The 16,226-nt window shown below is 43.2% G+C and overlaps 1 protein-coding gene across 4 annotated transcripts in view; it reads right to left on the reverse strand.

The window, feature by feature from the left end:
• The window catches only part of LOC100577393 (epidermal growth factor receptor-like), a 156,154-nt gene that overhangs the window by 53,107 nt on the left and 86,821 nt on the right, over positions 1-16,226 (reverse strand). Inside the window, exon 1 of one of the 4 annotated variants that reach the window (XM_026441431.1) lies at positions 14,325-14,988. The exons of the other annotated variants lie outside the window; for them this stretch is intronic. The gene's annotated coding sequence lies outside the window, so the exon portion shown is untranslated. Of the gene's footprint in view, positions 1-14,324; positions 14,989-16,226 lie in introns of those variants that run through there. 4 annotated transcript variants of the gene reach the window in all.

Raw genomic sequence — 16,226 nt, forward strand, 5'->3', positions numbered from 1 at the left:
GGATGCGAGTCGAGAATCCTGTTGCAGTTTTGTTGTACGAAGGATCAAACATTCTTTTGTGGATTTTTGTACGACTTAATCTGTGCATCTTCCAATCGTTCTTTGCATAAGTTTATGATGAGCAGATATTATTATTTGTATAAATGTATAATATATCAATATTTACATATCAATATTTTCAAAAAAGACTATATTTATAATAATTTCAATGAAGAAATACAGTTAAATTGTATTAATTTTTGAACGAGTTGCAACGTACCTCATCCACGGATACAATTCCCTATAAGAGAGATGATGTATTTTTATAGATGGTAAAAAAATATAACCATATAAATAATACAACAGTATTATCTTAAGCACGAACTGCAGACCGGTTTGAAAGGTTGGCCGGGTTTGTAAACTATATCGATCTTCTCGAGGGGTTAATAGGGGCAATAATTATGATCGATTCTCGCCTCGCAGTGTTGGCGATGGTATCGATCATCGCTTGTTTTTACCGTGACGCTCTTTCTATCATCGTTCCCCTTGCCTCGCTCCATTCTTTTTTTCACACTCGTTCCGCGTTTACACGCGTTCCTCTACGTCAAAATATAATCAAACCTCCATTAAAGTTCCAATCGTCCCGTACAGGGATCCCGTATCTGTAATGAGAATCGAAATTCCTTCCCTTTCCTCCCTCTTTTTCTTTCCTCCCCCCCCTCGTAGAACGCCGTGATCGTCGATTAATAACGCGCGAACATCTATTTATCAATCGTACATCGATGTTTTCAAACATCACCTCTTCTCGATCATTTTCGGATCATCGAAATATTTGTTTTTCTTTAGATTTTAATTTAGATTTGATGTTTTTTTTTTCTTGATACGATATATGATTATACTATATTGACTACAGATCGATTGATAAAACTCTAGGAGAATATAGGAAGGATAGCATAATCGAATAGAAAATTGACTGAATCGAAAATCGAATTTCCAATTGCATTCGATCAACCGTGATCCGTTCAAAGATCGATCAATCTTTTCTTTTGATCGAAGAGTGAAAGGTAATAAGAAATGATTGTGACAGAAGTATATCTTCTTTTTTCTTTTTTTTTTAACCGATATTATTATGTCCATGGTTGGATACACTCGATGTCGCGCATAAAGAACATAAAGTATCGTTGTTCATTGTAATAATAAATCGTGGCTCGTCGAAAATTTCATGCATTCATCCTGAAAATTATATTTTAATTTAAAAGAAATTCGCTAAAGCTGTTATTTCCTTCTTCTTCGATATCTCGTTCTTGAAATAAAGATTTCTAATCTTCTTTTCAAATCAAATTGTAAATTACTGGGATTGATTAACTGGGAAAAAATTCTTTCAATATCTATCTATTCATTATGCATTTCATCGTTCGACGACCGTAAAAAAAAAAAAAGAGAAAATATGATGTAAAATATATCAATCACTTTTATTGAACGGGTACCGATTAAATAATCTTGTCGATACGCGTATTCAGATTTCCTGTTCTACGAATATATCGTGGATTCTAGCCTCGAATTGCTTCATTAACGCTCTCCATTCAAGGCAGATCGATCAGAATTCGCAGCGTGAGAACTCACAATCAGCTGCGATCCCTCGTCTCAAGGCATGGAAAAACCTTGATTCGATATTTCTAATTATTATTCACTGCATTCGTCGTTTTATGAAATGAGCCATGATTAACGAGAGTATCTCGTATCTGGTGTCTCTTACTGTTACCAGAGGCGCTCGAGTTTTATTCGAAATTAAAATTACGAATAGAAACCGTTATGTTAAGATTGATATTTTCTCAGTATGCAATTTAAAATGCATATTAATAGTTTCTCCTTTTATCGTTTTGGTATAACACCGCATTCATCGTTGGTATAACAATATTAATTAATTTGATCTAATATCGTCTAATTGCCACTTATTTCATCATCGGATTCATCATTTTCTCTTTCAAATTCCTCTTTCGTTACTCACCCCGATTAAATACCAACCAAGTATTGAAAATATTTCCCGAAAATTCTTTACACGTTGTTACAATTCTCCGAATAAACGTTATTCAACGTTGCTCAACGCTTGACACGATCCTTCAACAACATTCGATTCAATCGTCCGCCAATTAACCGAACGAAAGGAAAAAAAAAAACCTTCGCTTCGAAGAAACGCGATCCGATTCAACTGAAATCCACGTAGTTGGAAAGATCAATGGAACGCGGAATATCGGCGAACGTAATCACAGAGTGGAAAGAAACGTCCAAGACGTGCATCTCGATCCCCTGATTAGATCATCAAGGATCGTCCGTCGAGGAGTCGGCAAATGGCGACGCAGCGGGCAATGAAATGCAATTTATTCAGGTTAGGGATCACTCCCCGCGAAGATACAATTCGCCTGACGCGTAGAACACCCAGAAGCAACCGAGGACCGATGGGAAGAGAGAGAGAGAGAGAGGGAGGGGAGGCTGGATGCGCGCGCCCCAAGAGCTCGTTATACGAGGGCAATGGGAATGCGACGGAACCGCGAGCGCAGCTCCACCGCCGGACCACCCTGTTCGATACCGGAGAACAGGGATCGAAGGACAATGTTTCACTTGAATTTACTATCGGCCCTGTATTCCGCGTACCCGGTCGGCTTTCTTCTGCGACGAACGTTTAACCCGTGGCCAGCTCGAATAATCGATGGTTTCAAAGTTTCACGGTGTTTGTGTTTGAAAAGTGATCGTGCTTTTGGCAGTTAAAAAGTGAATTTTTGAGGTTAGGTCTCGATCCGAAGCAAACGCGTGTTGAAAAGCTGTTTGAAACGTGTATTATTAATTTTGTATTGTAATACAGGTGTTAATGCACCGTTGCGATGGTGAAGAGAGAGTGGAGAAAGTTTTCAATATTGGTGGAGGATCGGTGGGAAAGTTCCGGTGAACTGTTCCGTCATTTTAGCGTTAAGAAAGTGACTAATACAAATATATACTCGGTTAAGTTAAACGTACTTTTGAAAGTCGTTTTAGTATACGTAATGAAGTTTGTAATATACCTCGTTGGAATTTTCCTTGGAAGAACTAAAAATACTTTCCACACTACCGATAATAACCTCATTTGTAACCAAGTACGGTATCGAAGGTCGTGTATCCTCATGTACAGCCTATAGATTTTCAACAAAGGAACATCAACTTCCTACAATTTCTCTTCAATCTCAGTCAATGCAACTTCGATCGGAAAATCTGCACGTACAGCATACTTGGTACAACGTACTTGGCATTAAAACGAGCCACGTGCATTAGCCGACGTGTGTCGTTTACGTTAAAAGCACAAATGACGTAATACTTTGCATACATCGATCCGATTTTCACCGTTCAACATCCCCTTTCAACACCAAGTATTAAACGAAAACTTATCATCACTCGTATCACTTTCTTCCACGTTTCCTTTCCCTTAAATTTCAATTCCGTCCCTTTGTCAAAAGTCTTCTTCCGTCACTTCACGTTTCCTCCAACGCACTTCCGATCGGTGAAAAAAAAAAGAAAGAAAGAAAAAAAGAACACGAGGAGTGGGGAGTGCATCAAAGCCGTAACGATTGCGTTAAAGCACCGATATCCGTTCCATTATTGAGGTCATGTCCGCGCGGATAGAGGCGATAATAGTAGTTACGCGGACAACGATAATTATGCAGCGGACTTTTCTCCGTTCTTTCGCTCCATCTAAGTCGAGTCAGCTGACTGCGTGACCGATGATGTCACCGTTGCAGCGTACTCTCCTCGACGAGTTCTCCAGAGGAGCGACACCCACTTGGCCTAACACCTACTTGCAGTGCAACGTCACGATTCAAGTACTCCTCTCTTCTTTTTGCAATCTCGTCTCCTCCCATCTTTCCTCTTCCTTCGTCGTTTCCTCTTCTGCTCTGCTCGTTTCCCTCTCTCTCTCTCTCTCTTCCCCACCTCGTCTTTCCACGCGCCGTCTTTCTCTCTCTCCCACGCGTAAAAACGGTCGTGAGCCTCTCCTGAGAGCGGTTGTACACCCGACGAGAGCTTATTAGAACACCACGTAGCTAGGATCCGTAAACGGCAGGATTCGCCCACGTGGCCAGCGCCTTCAAAGGTATATCTGTCCGTCTGTTTTCAAGTCTCTTCGAGTCATTAGCGGGGTTCCCTCTCCCCCGAGTATCAGCGGGGAAGACAGGCCTCTTTGTGAGGGGGGATCAAAGTGACGAGCGACATATCCCTCCACGCAATGAAGTCGTAGATACCCGCTGCGATTTAGGATCGATCGTTGAAATTTATATCGCTTTACCGCGATTCGTTTCATTATCCCTCGTCCAATTGTGAAATGAGAGCTGCAACGATTGATCTCGCCCACTTGCGAGATCGACATATCGATATTTAGAGCGGATTTTATTTTGGAATCAGTGATTAAGCAATAATACAATGATACAAGCTTCTCGAATTTTTAATCGTTAACTTGTCGAAGACTTAAGAAATTCCAAAAAATTATTCGAAGGCAGAAAGATTCTCTACACCTATTTTCGCAGGGGGCAAAAAACCAAGGCGGCTACAAATCCCGACACATTCGGCGCCGCCGCGAGAAGAGGACGAAGAAGAGGAAACGATCGTTTTCTTCTCAACTCCGTTGAAATATATATCGCGACGAAGGTTTGGGGCCCACTTTTTCCCCCTGGACGGATTTCGGTCCCCGAGCCGATTTGCCGCGATCCGCCGAAATATATCGGGGTGTCCAGCGTATAATAAGACACGGTTGAACGTCGCCGCGAACACCTTGGACACATGTCGCACGGTGCATGGTACATCCCGTGGCACAAATCCTCCCGCGTCTACGTCCGCCACTCGTCAATTAGAAGCGACATCGTTCCCGACACGAAAAACCTGGCCGGGCTAGTACCTCGAATCGGGGGCCGTGGGGATTCGGGAGAATGACATTAACATACCGATCATACGGGCGAGAGAGAGAGAGACGGAGGGAGCGGATAGGAGGCGGGCGGCAAGAAAGGGCCCCGAGGTCTCCTCTGAGGAGACCTATCCACAGCTTTCGAGAAAACCGGTGAATTCCGTGCGGTTCCCGGGAATCGATCCAACTTCACGCCTCGAACCTTTCCAAGTAATTAAGGAAGACGACTTGATCCTGATTTGTCGTCTTCATTCAAGGGGACTAACCCCCTTCGTCACCCTCTTGAAATCTGTCCGTCCGATTTTTTTATACTCGGGGCATTGCACTTGATGAAGGAGGAAATCGAGTATTGTACGGATGCGGGACAAGAATATTGGATATATGGAGATAATCTGGAGTGAAGTTGGAATTTATTTATTTGTCATTTCGTTTGTGAATGAATGGGAGAAATTAAAATTGTGGTTAATTATTAGGTTAATAACTCTATAATAATCACGAACGCTCTTCAACCAATGATTAAACGTGTCAGACACGTGTGTAATTATATCAACAACGTCTTCAAATCACGATAAATATAATATTCATCCTACAATGGGTGTACCATTTGCCAATTTACTATGAAAAATTAAAACAAGTTAAATAGTTACCCCTAACTAAACAACAGCACTCGAAAGTGGTGCGAACGAAGGAGTAACCTTCGATCTTGCCGATGACCCACCACGCGTCTAGGAGAGCGTACTCGGAACAATGGACCGGTGACAGAGAGTCTGGGGCCATTTGGAAAGGGTGAAAAACGTGCACGTCGGTCAATTATGCAAGGCGCCGCGAGCGTTTCCCCGTACAATAGAGGCTTGCAGCGTCGGGGAAGCAGTCTCGAACGTCGTGGGATACACGAGGAACTGTACATACAGGGTGGGCGTCAAGGACTCTCGAGGCGAAAGAGGAGAGACGATGGACCGGTACTGCGACCATATGTGGACACCGTGTAGAGAGGAACACGCTCACACACTTGTAGACGCGGCTAATAATGATTTACGAAGTCGAAATGCCAATTTTTCCCATCTTGCTATCGCGCACGCGATGCCAAAACAGATATACAATTTTTTAATTTAAATTTATTTTCCATCTCGAGAGAAAGAAATAGAATCTTTTTTAATCTTTTTTTTCTATCAGCAACTTCTTAATTCATTTACAAAAAGGATCTCGATAAAATATTATATAAAATATTACTTTAAATTATTGGACATTGGAGTCTTAAGGATTAATAGTTACGTGCCAGGGAAAAATATAACTGAAATACTTTCTTCAACTAATCTAATCCCAAATATTTCATACAACCACTTTCTCCTTACTTATTCTAAACGTATCGCCTATCCTTGATTAATGCAGCCGGCGTATCAGAAGCGATCGCTTCTCGAAACCCGTGCTCGTAAAATCCCGTATTTTCCAACATACGTTCGAGCGTATTCGTGGAAACCTTGGCCAACAATGAGACTCCAACAAACTCTCTTTCCCTCCTCCTCCTCCTTCGTTCTGATTCTAATTGATCGTAACCGTGCTCGCGATGGTACGCGATCTGGCTGGCGCACCGAGCGCGAATAGGAAAATAAAGAGGAGGAAAATTAAAAAGTGGCGCGCGTATCGCGTGTAGACGTTCGAATACTCGTTTGTCGAGTCCGTGTCCCGACTGGCAAGACGGATACCGTGTTCCTAGGGAGTTCAGGTTCCCCGGCGCAGCGCGTGCCAATGTAAGCGACTGTTTCGCGGCCCTGCACCGATCAATCGTCGGGTTTTACACTGTTGGGAGGCAAACTGGTTTCGCAGGGACGTATTTGCGTTAATAGGACGCCCGTGCCTACTAACACTACGTTAAACGGAAAATTCGTTCCGGAAAAATCGAACTGTTGTAATTTCTTTTTTCTAGGAGCAGCTTGTTTTGAGCGACTCGTTTCTCGAACGTTTTCTTCTAGATATCTGAAACGAATTCGCTTGAATTATTTCGGAGAATAATGTTAATGATGTTAATAAATATAATTGGATCGTGATTGTGAGGGAAAAAAAACGTGTCGAACTGGTTGCTGGTTCCGTATACATAAATCTTGTATTTATTTTTAATCAAGTATTTTCTTCTTTGTTTTTGTAAGTTATATCGATGCTTCAATCATATTTCTTCTCTTCCTTCTTATTTTATATTCGTGCAATATTTTAACCAAATTACACCAATCACATAACGTTATTAAGATGATGTTGCTTGACGATTCATTCTAAAAATCCATTCTCATCCTCTCCGTGATTCCAAAAATACTGAAATCTTTCATACTTTAAATTCAATATATTCAACTTAATACCGAGGATACGAAAGAATTCAGAACTTCCAACGAAGCATTAATTTATGGACAAATACTCGAAATGCAGAGGCAAAGTATTAATCGCCTACTACGTCACAAATCACCCTCGTTATCGCACAGAATCGAAGCATTCGCGTGCACCTACTTAATCGAGTTAATAATAACAAACCGCCTCGATAAAAGGGAACAGCGTGGGTGTCCGAAAGGGTGGCGATATCGATGGAGGATCGATTAGCTACGTGTCACGAGGTTAGCGTAATCGACTAATAATCAGTTTCGCCAGATTATTGCTACCGCAACCACGTCGCGACGACATACGCAACATCAATTATCGGATGATCGAATACGCCGGTTATATTTTGCATCGCTTCCCTTCTCGTGTCTCATTTGCGTAAGCGAGCGTGGCACGTAGGCCTGTGGGCTCGCGTTGCAATCATAAAAACCGAGTATAATCGGCGTAATTACCAAGCCAATGAACGGTTCGTAGCTCCTAGCTGGTGGGTAATATCTGTACCTACCCATCGGCCCCCCTCTGGCTCGCCTTTCATTTCGACCGACCCACGTAAGCTACGCACGCGTTCTCGCAAAAAAAGAGAAAAAAAACAAACGGTGAAACGATTTTCTCGATCGATCGTCACGAAACGTATCACGAGGCTCACGTACGCGCGCGCGTATCGCGTGTATTTGTGCGCACGAAATCGAGTCGAGGCAAGGTTGGAGATATTTCGAGAAAGATCCGGTTGGTTGAAGTAACGCGAATCGAGTATTTGGAAATGAAAGTGTCGTCTTTCCAGGAAATTCTACCTAATTTTCTGCGTGATGACTTTCGATTTTTATTATTATCATTATAAAGATATATAACTGTTCTCACTTTCAAACGATTCTTCGTTCTTCAAAAGAATATGCGCGAGAATATTGAAATTCCTGTAAGAATTGGTGAATGATTTATCGAGCAATTTGGAAAAAATTGGAAATAGGATCAATTACGGTATACATACGATTGCCAATTCTCTGAGATACATCGTATATCGAATTCCATTTTTTTTTTCCTCCAACTCTGAATCGCTTTCAATCTCGAGGAAATTACGAAAGCAAGAAAAAGAAGGGAACTTGATCATCAGGCACATGAATAAGGGAGGCACGTAAACTGGAGCGGAGTGTATATATCGATAGAGCCACATGAGCGGAAAAATACTCGTATAAGATTCTTCTCTGCAACCGGACGCGCGTCCTCCAAGGCTGGAATCGCGGTGCACGTAACTTATACAACTCGTCCAGAGGTTGGATTCTAGTCGTGGCGAGCCCTCGTAATCTTTAGCCCCCGAGGTCAGCACGAGCTCGTCCGCAGATCCTCCGTAGATAGAGAAGCCCCCCATGAGAAACTCGTGCCGGTACGTTGCACGAAGCCACCCCTCTGCTGTATTGGTAGACAGATAGCCGACAGTGGCTGGTCCGCATATTATGCAGCCAAAGTCGTGCTCCGGCTAAAGACAAAAGCCCTGGATGCTGCGTCGTGATATCAACAGATATGAGACCAGTTCTATTAATTTTCGTGGTGTGGAATGGAATTCTTTTCTTCTGGAGAAAGGCGAGAAGAGGCTCTCAATTTTATTATTATTCGATCGAAAGAATGAAATTGGCTTTGGAATAAGCTTTTAAAAACTTGTTTCGATTCTTTTTGCATCGTATAAGATAAAGAGACGAAAGGATGAAAAAAAAAAAAGGTAAAGGAAAATTACTTTAATTGGCTCGAGAGTAACGTATTGATTCGCGAGGATTTATAAACATTCCGCTCGATCTCAGATACACCTCGAACCTTTCGTTTCGTTGCGTGTTTATCCAAGCCTCTCGTTGAAGATTAACATTTAGATGGTGACAGTGGAAGAAGTGAAGCACTCGTGTACGTACTCTCGTAACATCCGTGATAACAGATAAGAACGTTGTCCAACAGAGATGTTCGTGAGTTTTACCAGGCGCGAATATCAACTAATAAAAATTCTTCTCGATATCTTACGTCATACGTTCCTCAACGTACGAGCGAGATATCTCGTTGCGCGCAAACATTTCCAAATTTCACGTCAAACAAAAACACCGAATCCCTCCTCTTCTCTCTTTCCACTCTCTGAAACCGCAATTACACAGAATTGTTTGCTTACGTAAAACGCAATCGGCCAACGATCTAAAAGCGAATCCAATCGTTCGAAATCGTGGAAGAAACGTTTGGTCTAAAGATTATCTCGCGCCCATCTCATAGGCAGAGGATCGAATGCAACATATTCGTGATGCAATCACGGATCTCCATAATCCTCTCCACGAGAGAACTCGCGGGAAACCTGTGTACACTTTTCGCCAGGATCGTGCAACTCGCGTGCATCCTGCGCCGCGGTATCCACAGCGGCGACTTTAGCATTGGTTTAACCTCATTCCTGCGACGGTGACGTCACATTTGCCTTTCCCTCGACTGCTGGACCTTCCAGCATCTCCCGGTGATGTGCAATCGCCCATCTATCGACTATTATAGACGCGCGCAGTGATTTATTCCGTCCCGGTGAACGAATCTGCGAGCGTGAAACGGTTTCGAGCACTGTTTAAAGTGTGCGCACGATGCTCCTCTCTCCCTTCCCCTCTCCTCTTCGCCATGCTAACCGAGCGAGAAACACGAAAACCGATCACGAACGAGCGAGTTGTGCCGCGGTATGTGGCCGCCGTGAAAGTAAAGTCGATTGTGAAATTTAATGGGCTATGATTCGACTCGCGATTTTCGAGTAAGGTGCAATTATATTTTGATATCCTTTTGCTCCTGTGAAATATTAATAATAATATTGTTACACAGATTGTTTCTCTCGCATTGAAATTTGATTATTTAGTTCGAAACAGAAAAATTAATTTGTACGAATAATTGTTGAGCAATATTCTCTACGAGAATGTATTCGTATGATTGGAATTATAGACTTTGTCTTTCGATATTTTTGTAATTTGTAATGATGATTATCGTAATTTTGAAGTAATTTTGTTTAATCAGAAATATTGGAAATTTTTTTAAATTACTTATACGAGAGAAGGATCGGCTTGTTTCCCATTCTTGTCAACGATCAATCCGTCTTCGACGCCGCGGAATTATTAATAATTGCTCTATCAAACAGTGATTGGGATGAGCGATGATCGTCGCTGGTTGATTTCGTAATTGCAACGGACAATGCTATTGCATCGAAGAAATTTATTTCGTTCGATGGAAATTGTAAAAATTACACGTTTTCGTCGAACGAACCAATAATTCCATCAATTTATATCTCTATTTAAGGTTTCCGATATAATATTAGATTTAACAATCTTGCAGATTGCGAAAGAATAAAAACCTATATTTAACAAATTTTTATTTTTTAGCCGTCATTAATGGATAAATTACTCATCTCATCTAAATTACGTCTATAAGTTATTAAACGTTTCATACACAAAATTTCATAGCTGTGAATTATCGATCAATTTACTGATACCATAAATTGTTCAGTTTTTTTACTATCTTTCCATAAAATTTTTATTTTTCACAAACAGATTTAAACATTTGGTTAACATAATAAATTGAAAACTGTAACAAATACTTCAGAATTATTTCAGACTTTTTTTTAAAATGCAAAACGATGAGAAATGATGAACGATCCACGGTTATTATGTTAACTAAAAAAAACTATATAGGTAGAGAATAGAAGCTTTCTTTCGAGAAGAAAAAGTATGGCTTGTTTCTTTAAAGCAACGCATACGCGTGCCTGCATACACGTATTCTCTTCTTTCTTCCAAGTAAAGCAGGGTACTCCTTAGGCATCCCCCTTCGTTACCCCCTAACTAAGATGTTAAGGCCCTTTGTACGGGCTTTCTAAACTGTCCCATCGATGTTTCAAAAGCTGCTCTCGACTCTTGCGCATTGTATTCATTTGGAAAATGCGTATCCCTTTCTTTTCGATTGTCCATTCTCAAAAGTACAGTTTAAACTTTTTTACAACCACGCTTACACAGAATATATCTACACGCGTTGGTATCGGTTAAAAACTTTTGAATTTTTTAACATCTGGTTACATTTTCTGAAAAAATAAAATATCCTGTTAAAGATAAAGGGTTGTGCGTTGCGTTAAACAGATTTTTCCCAGCAGTATAATACCGATAAACTTGTCATTATCAATTTACAACCGCGTAAAATTATGCAAGCGTAATTACGATAATGTTTATCGAACAATCAGCTCGCGCGCAAACAGTAAACTGTAGAAATATTTGAGCCAGATTCGCCGCGATAACGCGGCCATTATCGCGCCTACGAAGCGCGACGTAATGCGTTACGGTTAGGGCACCAACGTCCTCCTAACTGGAAACTGTCCCCTGGAAACTGCCGCCGATGTGACAAATTACACGATATCAAAGGATCGAGGCAGGCGGGCAGGAAAAGAGGTATGGGCTTGCGCAATATATTTATCACCGACAAGACTAAGCTCTCTGCCTTTCCGCAGAAAGTAATGGGTGACGGTGGCGCGCGAAAACTAACAATGGCATCGATTATTCAAACAATCGGAAACGCGAGGAAGAAGAAAAAAAGGAGGAGGGAATTTCGCGTGGGCAGGATCATTCCAAGTTTTCTTATAATATTTGTCTTGAAAAACTGTTGCTTGATTCAAGTAGAATGCAATTTTTGAAATAACAATTTTGGATCCATCTTAAAAATAGTTTCTTGATAACGATCTTTTCATCAATGGAATATAAGAGAAGGGCAGAAATGGATGATTAAATCGATTCCATTCCATTCATCATATCGTTATAAACCCAAAAGTTTCTTTCTAATCGTAGACGTAATTCAATTAAAAGAAAAGAATGCTCTTTCAATATTAGATGATACCTTACAAGTCCACTGCATTATCAGAGCCACGTTTAATCCTATTCTAATTATATGGATGACATTCTAATGTCATTCCTCGTCATGTCTTCCCCCTTTTCCTTTTTTCTTTCTTTGAAACGACACGGTCGGATTATCGTTCCTCTGTTTCAAGAGTAGGCGCGTCCTTAGAGGAGGATAGGTATAATATATATATATATATTTTTTTTTTCTCTCTCTGGCTGTTTGATACGCTGCTTCACGGGAACGTTGAACGCATCCTACATCATACTCGGCCGAGTGGACTTATCCATATGTACGCATAACCATAAAGCGACATCCCAAACGTGGTATTCCGACATGGAATGATGCGGGGAAGTCGAAGGCATTCGTTATCGTGACGAACGTTCGCACACCGGCAACCTAATCCGGCTTCGTTTAGTCCATTTCAACAAATTATGCGGCTGCTTTTCTTCACTTTGTCCACGATGGAATAAATTTGTTACGGATAAAACATGGAAATCAAACCCCTGTTTTATGATTTCCAAACGAACCGGAATACCATTATTTGTCCGTCCCTGGGAAAAACGAACTCTCAAATCGATGTTTACGATCGATATAACTGTAGTTCAATTATCTATACATGTATCTTCGAGTTTAATGAACTCTGTTGTTCATTATTGCCATTGTATCCTCGCACTGTTCTGAACAATTCATCGATATAATAATACAAAACAATTTTCAAATGGAATTTTACTTTTCCACATCTTTTGTACGAACAAGGAGGGATCAAAGAAGAACAACAGTGTACGAGATGGTAATTGCGATTCTTTTTAAAGTACTTACATTATTCTCACGCGATGCAAAAGGGTGATTCGAGTTTCGAAAGGTGACGAACAGCCGGGGGAAGGTGAAAAAGTTGGAGGATTTCCCCGTTGCTTTGAAAACGTAAGCCACCTTAATGGTGGTTACGGCGCGGTGGCAGATGTCACATGCTCGCCGGCCGGATGTTTTTCAAACGGGCGTTTTGCCGCCAACGCAAGCCGACAGCTTCTTACCCCGGCGTTCAAGTCTCTCCGGCTTACTAACGATCCCGCAAACATTAGGCGGCCGAGATCCCGGCAAGACCGCGAAGAAGAAATTCCAGGCTTGTGCAATCCGCGTGCTAGTGGGCTGGATATCGATACACGGTTTCTTACCAATCATCCATCGATTGAATATATGTATATATATATACCTGACGTACGATTACACGCGAAGCAATTGGAACGCGGTATTGCAACGAAATATCTGGTGCTTGGATAACGAAAAAGAGAAATTTATCGAGTAGAAGATATGCGCGAATAGAAAATCCACGCAGCAAAGCATGGTATGACCAAGGCCAGACGTGTTTATCGTTTAGTTATCCCCAAGTCTTGTTACACACCGAGGCGTGTCCGATCCGATCGGAAAGATCCGCGTAATCGGAATTAGATCGAGTGTTAATTCGGATCAAAGGGAAGGCCGCTTGGAGCCGATTTCGATCGAAGCGCGAGGGATCGTGCTTTTTCCCGGCCACGGTGTCAAAATGATCAAGAGCGATCGGTCGAGTTGGGGCGGCAAAAACCTATATATCTGGTCACGTAGCGATCCGCGACAAGGTACAAATGGTTTCGCGGATCTGTTTACGTTCATGGGCAGAAATTTATGGGACGAACGTGCGTAGCGGCGCGTACGTGAAAGTCTAAACTCGCGTGATTTCGTGGAAGAAAGAAAGGGGGTCGGTTCGCCCCCCCACCCCCTTTATAAATCTTTTGCCTGAAAAGCGGACCCCCGGTATGTGACAGTTTTTACAGAAAACGCGCGCGCGCGCCTCGTTGTCGCCGCGTTTTCGGTGACGGCGGCGCGTTTCGATCCGAGGATCAACCGGGCCGTGTTGCACGAGGGAAGAATGTACACAAGAAACGTTAAGGCGTGTCGATCTACCGAGGAGAGAACGTCTCTCGACCGTTTCTCCACAAACTTTCGCCGCTGCCGCGTGAACGCGCGATGGAGCTACGAGTCGGGATCCCTAGACAACTCGTGCTCCTCGTAAAATTAAAGAAACGACTCGAAAATTGGTAAAGGAAGATCGTTCGATGATATATATGAAAAAGATGCATACATATATCGTATTCGTTTTCGAACAATTTCCCTTCCTATGTAACTATGCATATAGTCTCTATATTGTAAAGTCACTCACCGTCTACTTGTCAATTTGACGAAATAAAATCCAAGGCGAGGAACATTCGAAAACGTTTCGAAACGAACGTTCACTTTTCAAAGCGTGTAAACCCGTGTCTTCCAAGTTTTCGTCGACCATATGTACCGGTGAAAACACCACTCAACATCCGAAGCTAATTCGTTCCGTCACGTGTTTTGCACTTTCTTCGCGCGTACGGGGGAAAGGAAAACCTCGCGCGTCGTCCACGTGGATCCACCGTTTGCGATCGGAAAACGATTTCGGGCCGATTCGAGGCGGAGATCGAAACGTGCCCCGACAACGATTATCGACTCAACGTCACGCGAGACGTTCCGACACGCGTATAGGAGGTATAGAAGCGTGAGGCGTCTCTCCAGACAGCCGCGTCCATGAGATCAACTGATCGAGCAGGCACGCGAGATCGAGTTTACGCAGCTGATAAGAGGTGCACGCGCGCACGCGTTATCACTGTCAAACACGTTGACGACGCATTTCTGCGCCGTTCTGCGGCATCGTTTTCTTCCACGAACTCCGTCCCTCCCCTCCCCTCCCCTCCTCCCCCTCGTTCTCGTTCCTGTTGGCGAGATCGGGACGACCGAGCGGGGAAACGGATTCCTTCGTCCACATAAAATCCGAAAGTTTATCGTCACCGTTCCGGCCAACCTGTTTCCACTGACAACAATACCCCCCCCCTCCCCTCTCAACCTTCCCCCCCTGTCAACGTGTCCAACACTCGGTCCGTTTCGAGGCGACCACGCGATTCCTTCCTCCGAGGAGGAGCTGTCGCAGCTGTATCCACCCACCAGCGCGAAGAATTTGTCCAAATTGTTGAGCCGATCACGGAAACGATTTTCACGATTTTTACGGATCACACGCTTGTTTCACTCGCGTTTGTATCATCGCACGAGATACACACAAACACACGCGTTGAAAGAGAGAGAGAAAGAGAGCGGACGCGTTGAATAACACGAGAAAGGAAGAGGCGGCTTTCACGAGAATTCCTGCCGATCTTTCGAGGCCTCCTCTTCGGTCCGCGCGTCTCACCTTGCGGAGAGCGAGTCTCCAGGTCGGCCATGCAACGACGCACAGGTCCACGCTGGGCATGAGCCTCTCCTTGCGTCTCGCGCACCTTCGGGCCTCTCCCTTTCCACCTTCTACCACCACCACCGGCCACGTTGCTCGGTACCGCCACTACCACCGTCGGGCACCGGAGTCGCCACCACCGGAGTGCCACTCCACCTTCTCCTTCGCTGCCGTCAGACTTCCTCGCCTCTCTCGCCACCCCTCTCCGCCAGAAGACAACTCTCCTGGCCTCTCTCTCTCTCTCTCTCTCTCGTCGCCCTCTCTCCTCGCCGCTTCTCTCGCCATGCCTTACCTTGCCTCGCCACTCGCCTTCCTTCTTCCTTCGCCTCCTCCAACTTTTCGTCCTTCTTCGTGGATCATTCGGTTTCTCTACTTTACTCCTCTAGCGGCCAGGTAGAGCGGCTGCTAGAGCTATCTCTACGCGCGCACGTATCTCTCTCTCTCTCTCTCTCGGCCCCCTTTGTCCAGCTACGCTGGAACGCTTCTTCGTTCCAGGATCTCCCCATCGTTCTGCACCTGAGGGTTGCTCGCGCAATAGAAAAAAAAAACATGTGTTTCCCGAACGAGTGAGAGAGATAGGTTTTAGAAAGTGAGAAAATTGGATATCGAATGCAATTTTTATTTAGATCCCACGGAGGAGACGCGCTCCAATTTTTTTTTTTTTTTACGTTGAAAGGTGGATTTATCACGCGAGTGTTCCTTTTGTGCGCAGCTGTAGGGATATTCGAGGGGAATTTGAAAGAAATGATATCTTATCGGTTATCGTAGGTAAACTGAAGTTTTCAAAACCCGGAAATTACCGGGAATCGGGAAGAAATT

Source organism: Apis mellifera, linkage group LG6 (genome assembly GCF_003254395.2).
Source record: "Apis mellifera strain DH4 linkage group LG6, Amel_HAv3.1, whole genome shotgun sequence".
Classification (NCBI taxonomy): Eukaryota; Metazoa; Arthropoda; class Insecta; order Hymenoptera; family Apidae; genus Apis; species Apis mellifera.